Source organism: Epargyreus clarus, unplaced genomic scaffold (genome assembly GCF_041222505.1).
Source record: "Epargyreus clarus isolate Ecla_fem2 unplaced genomic scaffold, WU_Ecla_fem_2.2 ptg000017l, whole genome shotgun sequence".
In the NCBI taxonomy this organism is placed as follows: Eukaryota; Metazoa; Arthropoda; class Insecta; order Lepidoptera; family Hesperiidae; genus Epargyreus; species Epargyreus clarus.
Window position 1 is genome coordinate 8,092,321 of NW_027332225.1, and position 13,518 is coordinate 8,105,838.

The 13,518-nt window shown below is 35.7% G+C and overlaps 2 protein-coding genes across 2 annotated transcripts in view; one reads left to right on the forward strand and one right to left on the reverse strand.

The window, feature by feature from the left end:
* Positions 1-13,518, reverse strand: part of LOC140749063 (elongation factor-like GTPase 1) — a 182,390-nt gene that overhangs the window by 100,341 nt on the left and 68,531 nt on the right. The gene's annotated exons all lie outside the window — the stretch shown is intronic.
* Positions 1-13,518, forward strand: part of dsx-c73A (doublesex cognate 73A) — a 109,994-nt gene that overhangs the window by 35,479 nt on the left and 60,997 nt on the right. The gene's annotated exons all lie outside the window — the stretch shown is intronic.

Genomic DNA, 13,518 nt, shown 5'->3' on the forward strand with positions numbered 1-13,518 from the left:
ACACGTCGTACAATTATGTATTTGTGTAAGTATTTTTTGTAAATATAGTGTAATTGATATAAAATTGTATTTTTTAATTGTTTAAACTTAAAATATATTTCGAATATTAAATTAACTAACATAGAACCACAACCAATTTTTATTCACCGTCTCTTGACTGTATAGATGTGAAAGTAGTATATTTGTACAGAAAACATGAAGAAAAACGCCATATAAATAAACGGGATCTCTCGCAACTATATCTTCTATATATGTATCTGTTTGAGTGCAATGAATAATCCCACATCGATATCGATTATCCGCATCTAGTTGTCCCCTGAATATAATCAAGTAGCGAGCATCGTACGTGCAATCGTACGATCTCGAAGGGTCATACCCGCACGGACCGTAGGCATTAGTCTCCACGGTAGTGTGTAGAGGTGAAGGGTTTGTGGGGCGTGCGAGGCATAAACTGTGAGCGTGACTTCACACTCGACGTGCAACTGCTAGTTCGTACAGCTCAATCGTGAGCCACCGGTTTCTGATTACCGCTCGCCGGCCGTTCCACTGATGGGCGGAATACTCCGAATATCTCCTGGACGCGTTAAATGACCGTGTGTTGTATACCGTTCGTGTTGTCGATGATATAGATATAATAACTTGGATAATACTTGAACAATTACGTTTGGATATGTATGAGTATGTACTTCATTAATACAAGTTATCAGTAATTGAAGTAAAGTGTAATTAAGAGTTCGAAATAAATCTTACTTTAGGAATAATATGAATTGCGTTTCTATCATATCTTAACCACTTTACAATAAATAATTTTAGCTACGTTAAATTGAAAAGATATATTCAGGAATATTCAATGCAAGAATAAGTATTAACATGAATACATTGTAAAAAAATATTTTATTCTGTATGTAACGATGGACGCAGGTATATATCAGTCTTCAATGGATAATTGGATAGTTATTAGTGAGTTTTTTGTTGTTAAGACTCGTATAGACTATCCTTATTATCCATTAAATATAGAGTTTAAGTTATTTCGCATATGAATAGTACGTGCATCTTTTACGCGTGGTAAATTGAAACTTTTATAACTTATTAACAATCTTTTACCAAGTTTTTTTTAAATATCATTTAGGCGGCCTATTTTAGTGCTGTATTGTATTGATTAAACGAAAATTATTTAAGCAGCAGTAGTTTAAGTTAAAATTAGACTAAAATATTTCTGCTTTACATTAAGATCGCTACCAAATTGATAGGTGCAGCAGTCAACCTAAAAAAACAATCTACGATCTTTATTATCTCAAGGACATAACGGATCGTGTGCAGAGAGCTTCATTTACCTATAAAAAGTAACAGACTTTTTATTATGATGACGAGGAGTCCCTCGTCTACATAATAGTCCGGGCAATTAGTGTCACTGCCTTTATGCGTTTATTTGATGTAATAAGGCTTAAATAGGAAACCAAATCATGAGCAATCCAAATACAGTAACTATTGAGCTGTTGGATCATTATTGTAATTATGGTTTTAATAGGTCTATTACTGTTTTAGGTTTGTTAGGTTCGTTTAAATATTATGTTTTACACTCTATTGTAGAGTTGGATTATTTATCATGTTGAATTTGTTATGAAATGTTACATTTTTTTTAATGTAGAACATATGACCACTTCAATAAGAACACAAAAATAATTAAACTAAAAACGTAATTCAACAATCTCTATCGAGAAGCATAAATCGCGGATTATTACAAGTTGCTGACGGCATAGGACACATTAGAAATGTAATATCTCAGAAAATTCAAATTTCATGATTGAGAATAAAGATCTCAGTAAAAGCAACGTACGATAGTGGATTAACAACAAAGTATAACTCTTAGGGAAGTGAGATAGCCCGGCTATATAGCCCAACTAGTTACGGCTACGACAAATGCTACAATGAAGCGAGACTGCTAACGCCGGCCACACACGAGCCGTATTTTTTGCACAATCATACTTGCACGAATTAGATGACGATTAAATAGTCGGCAGACGGCTTTAGGTAGCTTTAAATATTGTTTATATCATTTTTGAAACATACATAAGGTGTATTATATAAATCCAAGGCATTGGCGAAGATTGTTGATTTGGTAATAATTGGTATTTCACTACCTGCAAAAATTTTATACTTATAAAAACACCGAATGTAATATATAGACTAATTATTAGTAACGAATTCATTAACTATCACATCTTTAATATATAGTTGCTTATTTACACTTAAGGTTGCAAATACAAACAACATACAAGTAGTCCGTTTTAAAGTTTCAGAATTCAAAATTTCCACTATTTTTTAAATTTGCACAAGTCTAGACACTTGGCAGTGTCTCAACATATAAACTGAAATGTAGTTACGTGTGTGGCTGGCGCAAGGAATGTGCACGTGCTAGCCCGGAAAGGCCGTTCGTTATTCCTGTGGAGCGTAGCAATAGCAACCACACGTACGTACAGTCATACCATCGGCTTTTCACAGACGTTTCTAGCGTCTTTGTTCGACCGTTGCAAGCACATTCAAACCTCAATGGATCGTGCAAATTTATGGGGTCCAGTAAGATCGACCCACGCCTCAGGTCTGGGGGCCATACATCAACGAACACAAAATGGCGGAAGCAAATGAACTGGAACAATGACGCCGCATAATTCCAACGCAACGTTTGCAGCTACAGTTTATAAAAATAACGCCGGATATACATCATGGTAAGAGGATTATTCCGAGATATTTCCCGCTCGGAGCAAAACTGCTGGCTTGGAAAAATTTTTTGGTCGGATAAATAATGTTACAGCCTTTACGAGGAAACTTTCCATTAATTTCCCACGACCGCAGTTTTAATGAGCTCACTGGAACTACTATGTTACGAGATGGTCGACATTTGTGGCTTCAAACTCAATCTAAAATGAAAAAAGCGTTTCTTGCATATCATTAGTCATTACATTACAAAAACTTAAAAAAGAATCTTAGAAAAATTAAATGATAACCTTTAATACTAATTTATCAATCAAGAGTTTAAATAACATCTGTTGTTGTAAACCACGATCATTAATAATTCTATTAAAATTAAACTTTTTCGTAAAACTCGTTGCAATGAATAATTATTTTATCAGTTTTACTTACGAATTAAATTTATGCCATAATATAATAGTACAAATGGAACTCTATTTTGAATAAGGAATAAAATAGAAAATGTGAAAATATCAAAGCGTCCACCGCGAAATGTCAACGTATAATAAAATATTATCACGCGAAAATCATAGTCGGTGCTGACATTTAATTTGAACTTGGGTCAAGAATCTTAGGGCGAGCACAGGTAAGCGGGACTGGAATCAATTTGAGGTAGAATTCATAGTAACTATGTCATGAGGTTATAGTAATCCAAGAGAGCCCGTCGGTGAGTCCGTTATTCTCGGTTCACGCGGCACCGTGAGATTATACAAACCAATCGCTGCGACTGGTGACTTTTCATCTCGACCTTATATGGATGAAAATACAGTGAAAACAATTGCCGCGCGCAAGCCACATTGTTGTCATTGCGTTCCATTTTCTTAAGTGAAAAAATTTGAAATTTTCTCTTTTCGCCTTCGATGGTCGGTGTTAAATACCAGGAATTGGGAAAAGCTGTTGCCGAACTATTTGAACAGCTTTTTGATGATGATTGATGTGTTTTTAAAAACTTATAGAGTTGAAATATCTTATCCTGTTACAAAAAGGGAATTTACAATAAATTTGCATTAAAGTGGGAATCAGTTCTTTATGCCCGAGATGCCATGATAGCGCAACGGCAATAAGTAAAAATTATATTTATCACAGACCAAAACATCGAAAAAAGGAATTTATCAAAATAAAATCTTCAGTAGTCAATTGTTGGCTACCGCTGAGATTGCGTTGTGGGCACAACCCGGCATAATTGTGATTCTCTTGTTCTAAGAGAGATAATAGTTCCTAGGAAACATATTAAATTACAAAACCTGAACGGATCTTAACGGTTTGCGGTGACTAGTGGGCTTGCTACTAACCCGGTTCGACGTCTTAAAACGTCTTCATCTTTTTATCGTGGATCATCAAGGGCGAGGCGTTAAACTTACGAGATACGCGGGGTCCCGACCTCGTGTGACGGCCCGCGCTCCTGACCTACGTCATTACGTTATTATGCTTACGCTAGGCATGGGTTACTCACATGTAACCAAAAACCTGCTCTTTAATACGAGTACGAATAAATACTCAGTTCCGATCAATTGCCAAAATACATTAAAGGTATTTCTAATGAAAATAAACGCTAACGTTTAAATGATTTCTTAACATTTTCATTTCAAAATGTTAACCTGCTTATTACCTAGTCAACGTTTTGCTAATTTATTTGTTTTGCGCAGCAAGTGTAATCTCTACTAGTATTTCAAGTGCAACCGCACTACGAACTTTGAAGAGCATCTTGAATAATTTTCTCATACTTTGCTATACCAATACCCGTCAGATACTAAGTACAAATACGTAATCGCGTAGCTCATCCCTAGCTGACACGTCGGGATCGTATTAACGAGACGACAGAGACACGTCCACTCTTTTCCACTTATTCCTAACGTACAGTTAGAGCGAAATTATATTGTTGTTTATGCATTTCGACGACCCGGTGCTGCGAGGTCGCGACCTCGTACGGGTCGCTCTGACATCGTTATTTCACAGATCCATACTCATACTCGTATGTTCGAGATGCGATTAATGAAGCAGTGCCCTTAGTATGAGTTATTACGATTCACAAAAATGGCTGTTTTGGTATTTGTTTACGTATTTGCCCATACATTTCTAATCAGCGCCCCTAGCGGATTGTATCACTGATGGGAAATATATAGGAAATACGTAAACAAAAACAAAAATAGTATTTTTTGTCAAAACGTAAAAACTCATACTAAGGGTACAGAATGTGTCTGTTTCACTTGAGAGCAACTTTCGTGTAATGAAAGAATAATGATTTCACGTTGATACATTTATAATACAAGCTCTAAAGTCGGTTAAATGTTTCTTATGATTTAATAGCAGTGAAAACCATACTTGCGGATAGACGTGATACAGCAGTAATAATATAGTTTCTATTATTTTTAACAAGATTTATAGTGAATCTTGCTTTTATGTTTACCAGTTAATAATACTTCGTAGAACTATGAATTAATTTTCAGTAAAAAAGGAAAACTTATATCTAATTTGCTACAAACATAATTTGATGACGAATGCATCAAATGAAGATAAATATTGTAGGTCTAGATATATTTACTTTTATAGTCGATAATAAAAATATAAAAATAAGGTAAAAGTATTAAGTATGTGTATACAGAGGTAGATTATCCACGAAGTTTCGCTACTATACTTCATCAAAAATGAATAAAAAATATTTTCAAAATGGGGACGGAAGTTTGCTTTTTAAGAAGGATTTGAAGAAGGTTTTCAGTTACAATTACCACACTGGCCTACGTTGGCTTGGTATACTTTGAAAACTTAATAGGGAACTCTCAGACTTTCATTTTGAGTTTCCTCTAGATGTTTTTCTCCAACGTTAGATTTTATAATTTTCAAAAATCATATCTTTAAGATCGCATGTCTAGAGTCCAAGTTCCGCAACTGCAGATCTGGACTCAAATTTGACACCGTAGAGCTGTTGCATCTATTAGTAAACCAACGTCAACAACAATATCAACGACCTTAACACATCTTTATTATTTTCTTTATCTTTACTCTTGTTCGTTCCATACTTTATAGAAACCTCATATAATAAATCGGTTAATACAAATACATAATTGGCAGTGCAATCTCACATCTGTCGAGTGTGGGACTTTCAATGAACGTGAGGCACTCGTTAACGCGAGACATGCGGTGACCGTGACCGTGACGCCTTCGGGCCTGAAAGCAAAACAAAATGGCGGCGTGCACTTTCATAATTTTACACCGACGTGAGGTGGTGTAGGTACTAAGTATTAGATATATTTAGATATAGGAGAATTCATTTCAGCAATAGAAAAGCATAAGATATATGTAGGTACTTGCATATATTTTTAATTTGTATGGAAGAACCACAGTTTATGAAACACGTGTGTGTTTATCTTCTATCAATGGTAATATCAATTGTCGATCGAAAACTGTGCCAGAATTTTGATATATTGGTTAAAATTAGGCCAATAGTATTTTTAAAATTTTGACTATTTTTTTCAAACTATTTTAAAGACAATACATCAAATTCTACATTCGTAGCTTCATTCACCAGATTGGGCTATATTGTTCTTACCGTGGACATACACTACGAGACAGGGATACCCAGAATGAATATCCAATTTCAATATTTAGATACTTGTCTAACTTAACCTACCAGGGATCAAGTGTTTTGCTTAACATAACAGACCAGTACGATCACATGATAACATACGATGATCCAAATCTATACCGATCTACCAGGTCATCATCACTTCAATCATTCCGCACTTAGAATTCGCAACGCACGCGACCTACAACGCACACATACGTATGTAGGGTTAACAAGGTGTGACGAATTTTAATATTGTGTTTGATAGGTGCTAAACATCAGTGACTTACTTTGATGTTAATTGATATGCTTTACAAGTGTACTAGGAGGTCGGCATTGTTTTAGGCTTGTTTTATATGTTACTAAGATAGCAGTTTATGTAAAGGAGTGATAGATAGTTATCATCGTTTATTAGAATTGTAAAAACACCTAATTTGTAAATGAATGTGTGGCGTTGAATTAAATCTGAAACATTTCATGGTGATCGATTGACATTTTGTGATACGCTATTGTTATACCATATTGCCTTAGAACTGTGTTTTTCAAAGTTTTCAGGACACAACCCCTTAGTATATCAAAATATTTTGCGACCCCTACTCTCTGCTGTTTCAAATTATAATTGATTATGTTGGAAATGTTGAATTCATGCTATATTTCTTATATTTTCATAATAAGGTATCCTTTAAATACATAACTAAGAAAATACAAAATTGTTTATTAAAATTTCTTAGTAAAAATATCTTCTTGAACTTTATATACCTAAGAAGTTTCTATTGAGGCATTCTGACGCACTTATAAAGTCTTTGCGACTCATCAGGGAGAACAGACCTATACGTTGAATAACACTCACTACACCGCATAGCATCATGAAGGTTTCCTATTCAAATACGTACCGGCATAGGACACACATAGGTACCGGGTTATTGTGGGAGATTTCCCATTAAAATGACTAAAGGCCTAGTGACAAACACATTACGAACACCATATCCGCACTAACACGTCCTGTTTTCAATCAGCACGCTCGTATATCTCCGTCAGGCTTCAAAACCCTCGACTGTTCCTGACAGGAGTCACTAATTTGCGTTAGCGAATGTATGCGGTCATTATCCCAACTATGGAACGTAGAGTGGGGACTGTACTTGGGCTTAGGAATCATTGATGTCAGTAAAGTCTCGGTGGTAAAATGTTATTATAATTTAAGCCTCTAATTGATAGCTTACTTTTACATTGTGGCGAATTCCCATTATTAGACAAAATATTGTGGTGTTGTATTGATTTCTTTTGGAATTTTCTGGGTGTCGAAATGTCTGAAATACTTAAGGTAAGGTCTCGGGTCCAAAACTAATTACTGTATGAAATTGAAAACTATATCAAATCGAAATCGCACCGAAGGCAATTCGTTTTGGAAAAAATAATACTGTACATTCTGCCACCTAATAATGTAAACTGTTTAACCAAAGTTAAATGACAAAAAAAAAAGAAATTAAAGACTAAAAAATGCAATCTATATCTTTTATATTTAATAAACATAAAAATTGTTTAACGTTGTGCTCATTGCTTTCAATACATAGCTTCTAGCTAAATTCTGAAAACGAAGCTTTTGAATAGGACATCAATATTAGTACTAGAAAGCTCTCTGTAAATAGGTACAGTTGCAAAAACCTTACACATAATTAATAAGAAACCGTCAAGGAGTACTGTAAGATCATATCCCGGCGTAACACAAACATTTATATAGTACACGCTACTTGCACTTGCAATAGAATCTTCAATCAGTTCGATCATACATCACCGTCAGGCAGCCCTCAGCCGCGAGTCGTACCTGACACGAGCTACTAATTCGCGTCAGTCTATTCTATAGGGTCATTATTCTAACAGCAATATGAAATACTATAAGGAAATTCTATACATACCTACATGAATCGGTAGAATTCAATTGAGGTCTTAGAAATCGATTACAGATTTAATTTAATTGCAAACGAAACGTCTTTCTATATTTTGATGAAGTATTCGATCCCTTTTCTAGGCGGTGTCGTTATTATAATAACTGCACGTTTTAATAGCCTAAACCTATTACAAATTAAAAACTAAAATCGATACAAAATGAATGTCATAAATATTTAGCACCAGCTCATAGACAGGGATTTTAAATTGAAATAGCACAAAATTCGAAAAGTAACAAACATATTTACACTAATCGTAACTGTTACAGTCATTCCGATCTGATGAAGTAGACGACAAATTCAATCAATTGCGTCATTTATCATCGTCGAGTACATCAAAAGCTGTCAGGATCGAGAGGGGCCCATTTGCGTCCACCTTTCAATACACGTGGTCATTATTCTAACAGCGGAACAAGGAATACGTTGGGATTTGTACGGAACCCTCCATTTGTGGGCGGTACGCGATACCGGTGCTATTCAATCGGGGTGTTAAGAGTCGACTACGATGTGCTACATTGTGAAGGCATCGTTCAAATTGCTTTTCCGTTACCCTATAGTGAACTCGCCGACTAATTGTCCGCCACGACTGATACTGGCACGGTAAATCTATCAGTTATGAAGTCAACAGAAAAGGTTGCATTGTTTCGGGATAAAATCACTCATATCATTCATACAGGTACATAGTTTTCGTATAAATAGACCTAAATTGTTTGGAAGTGTCTAATTGAGAACAGAGAATAATAGCGGCGAACCTCATTTGAACGAAGATTAACAAAGATGAAAATTTGGTGAGATGCGACCTTTTTCTCTGACCAGAGTTTTTTGCACTGTTTGTTCTAACGGTGGTAGTAGGTGTCACTTAAAAGATTCCTATTGAAATTAATTTTGAATTTTAACCTAATGCGCTTTCGTTACATTTCAGGATGTCGATATAGCAGTGAACATCGGAGTGATAAAATGTTAAAAAATATTACAAGACTACTCAGATGCAATAGTGTGATTTTAGTAATAGGATACAGTTATAACAAAGTCGTTAACGCAATAACGTACGAGACATATTATCGGTTTCCTTAACAAAATCGCTTCCTATCGAGCGTGTAATTGTGAAGTCCAGTTATATTTCCATATGTAAATGCGAAATGAATGCAAGTACCGCTTGTAATATCTGGCGATAAACTTATTCGCGATAGTAACGGCAAGCGACAGGTGAGGACATCAACCATCCGTGTCGGTAACTCGGAGAGCTATTACAAAACGCGACAATAAAGACTGGAGTCTTCCCCAGACGATTTGTGGTTTCAGCTAGGACGGAATACAAACGTTAACTGCGAGCTCATTTCCACTTCGAATTTAAAGCAAACCGCAGCCACTTCGCACTCAAGCCGGCACCGCATGTACCTTCCCCGCCGCTGAGACTTTATAGGCCGTTAAGTCATGAAAACCAGGTCCCGTGACGACGTTACCTTTATGATCCTGCTTTACGCAGATTTACAACGGCCGTGACACTCATAACTCATTACACTCCGATTAATATTTCAAAGATATTACCAGCCCGAAAGCGCTGAGATAAATTTTATCAGCTGAACGTTATTAGACATAAAAATTTGCAATTAAAATCTATCGCACGTAACTTGACGCACGATAGGTAATTGCGGTAAAATAAATGCACATTTGCCACTGGCTAAGTGGAGCTCGCTGCTAACAATTATCACGGACGACGAAGATCATAAGAAATACACGCTTCCGAGTTGTGTATCGCACGGCATATTTGTCTCAATGGAGTAGAGCAGCCGTCGTAACAATACAACAGAGGCGTATAAGAAATATTCTAAGCTTTAAAGTGGGTAGCTTCCGAGTTACATTTTAGAGTTTTAGCAAACGAGAGTGCGATTATTGCGTAGTTATCTCTTATTTCGCCTTTTAAATAAGATCATAGCGGCATTGATACTGTTGTTATTAGACACAAATAAGCATGGCGATCGTGCCTATAGAATTGTACCACAAAGTGTTCATATTTTTCAGCGTCATTATAAGGCAGAAATAGCCGTAAATTTATAACTAGAGAAAAAATCGACACTGTACGGAGTCCTACTTTTAAGCCGTGCTCTGGTCGCGCCTGATAAACCCCAATTTACATTGAAAAATTTCATCGACGACTGTAATACCGTTTCGGGTACCGCTTAATCCGGCATAATATTTGTAAATAAAAGAATTTCGGCCGAATAACCGAGCAGCGACATTTTGAGCAACACTCGTGTAATGCTTGAAATTATGTCAGACGAGCTTCGATCACTAATAAGAACTAGATACACAAGCAGCGACAAAAAAACGGTGCGACGAAAAGAGCACCCAAATAGACATTTGGGTGCACAAACCTGTCAAAGTGATAGCTTATGGGATTGTGTATCTAGTTCTTACTTGTGATCGAAGCAGACGAGATAACACAAATATTCACACGCCAACTACATAATTTACACAAATTTTTAATTAGTGTCTCGAGTTTATTTTAGACGTATATTTTCGTGGCATCATTTTAAGACATTTTTATTCGCTATTAGAAAAAAATTAAAATAGTCAACTTTTCAAATGAGACAGAAATATTTTTATGTAAAGAAAACACCAATCGAAAGTAGTCTAGCTAATTGGAAGCAGACGTAATAAGCAGAAGAAGTAGTAATAGTAGAAGTAATAATCTGCAGATTACTTCTATTACTGACCCCATAATGTTTCTTGATGTCAAACTAAGTCGTCGCTACCTAAGGACTTATCACATTTTTAAATCGGACATGACGGCTTCACATGGAGATTGTAAGGCGGAAATACGTATGTTTATTTGGTCTAAAATCCCGATATAAGACGACTATCACCGAGCTGGTTAATGAATGAAAAGTATTTTAAGTCGAATTAAATATGTCGATAATTATATTGCAAAAGGGTATCTAAAAAAATTCAGTCCAGAATGTTTTTTTTTTACAATTTTTTTTTTCTTAATCATATCACTGTTCTGGTTTATGGCGAAATTACACACCAATCGAAAGTATGAAGCCTATAGAATATGCAAGGCATATGTTAGGTTGACTATTCTTTTCCTGTCACAACCCTTGGGTAAGGGGGTATAGACAGGTAAACAAGTTGGCCTACCCAAGAACTACCCAAGAAGGAAGGCAAACAAAGGATTTGTAGGATAAGCGAGTGTACCTACAAAGCACAATAGTCCTAAACAAAACGTGGATTCGCTTTCTTAAATTGCTTCATATGGAAATTACTGAACTTTACATAACAATGCAGATCGCTGCCGATGTTATGCTACAAAATCTAAGAATTACCAAACGCATAATCTCAATAATAGCTATGGACACGAAGCAAAACATAACCTTATAAGGAAAGCATATTATGAATGCGATTTGAATAATAATTGTTGTGAAGTAATGTATGATACCCACAATGCGTATTTGTTGAATATGCAATAAGACGTGGGAAAATAATTGGAAAATAACAGGATTCCGAATCATTTCCTTATTATTTTGTTTTCAAACAATAGCTTATTCCATAATAATTATGCAACATTATAACTTCTCTCATCAATGTAGATTAGTGATTTATTTGTTGTCTATATCAAAATGCAAATTCTTAATTTTATACCTCGAGGAAAGAAATCCTTTTCTATTGTTTACACACACATTGTTATTTAAATTTTCCCTTATCTATAAATCATCGCGTTTTTCTGGTTGCCACGAAGATTTTTTTAGTTTTCATACTTGATTATGGAGTCGAGGTTAAGTACGATATGAGTGAGTTTTCACCTACTGCATTGAAAGAAGCTTCCCAAAGAAAGATTGACTTTAAAATGGGTAACATTATCAATTTATTTACCTAGTGCTGCAAATATTCTGTCCGTTCAAGCCTTACATAAATACTGAAGTACATTTGCCCACTTTTCATACTAAATCCTGGCATCACCTTATAATACGAGATCACACGATTATCACGCGGGTGTAAGTGTACTTTCCCCGCTGGTAACCGGAGGCTCAGACCAGGGGTTAGGAGCGGATGCTGCGTCGCATGTAGACCGCGTCGGCGGCGCTGCCGACAAAACGTCGCGTCACGCTCAACTGAGCCACGCAAACTAAAACAACAATAACGCGAAATTTGTTCGACTGTCGTTTTTTATTCCACTGTTTTATACAAATTGAATTAAGCCGTTCGAACGTGTGTTGTGGATAAGGTAAGTGATAAAAGCCGTTAATGAAGACACGCTCGTAACTTTACTTAGCTCAATTCAGCCGCTTCAATGATCGTAATGTCTTAATAGAGAGAGAAGTTAATTTTGTTCTTCCAGCAATAAATGTTTACAACCGTTAACAATAACGCACAATTGGTGCCGTAAGTTAAAAAGACAGAAAATATTTATTTAACTTATTGTAGTAGGTATGAATGGCGGATTTAATGTTAAATTTTCTATTTTATCATTAAAATTAGCAGAATATAAAAATTTAAAACGTAGAAACGATAAATATAGGTACAACCGGAGACATTGAGTAGGTAGTGTTGACATTTGGATGTTATAAAAATACAAAATATAAATTCTGATCAAAAAAGAATCAAGCCCAAACCCTAGTGACAATAAAAATTAAATTATCCAACTTTAATTCGCTAAGGACCCCGGGAACACTTCCGATCAATTAGCGGACCGAAGTTAGGCACTTTTTTACAAGTCCAATAAAACAGTAGTCATCGTAGACTGGAATTGCCCTAAAAGTTAAAACTCAGTGGGTGTTTGAACAGTGAAATTACGTAGCAAAAACTGACCCAGATGCTTATATTCAAACGTTAGTGAACCGTGAACGAACTTGTATTTGTAGTATTGCTTTACGCACTTCACAATGGCGTTTTTATGTTGGTCAAAGAAAAGTAAATAAATTTCTATAATATTTTAAGGCAATGTTATAATCCAACGGTATCGGGTTGAAATTTGTGTTGGTTGGTGACGAACGGTAGTTCATCATTCTTTAGGAAACAATTTTAAAATGAAATGAAAGTATTAATATTACTAACATTTTTAATGGTCCTGTATCAAGAGCCTCACGTACATGAAGAGGTAGTCTCAGAACAGAAATCTTAATTAAGCGTTTAAGAAGCCTGTCTGTCAGTAAATCGAACCTAAAATCCGGAGCCTAGTCGTGTCTGACCGGTATAGTGACTGCAGCACCGCGCAAGATGCCATTAATGACTTAGTGACATTAGACAACATGACTACTTAGACGA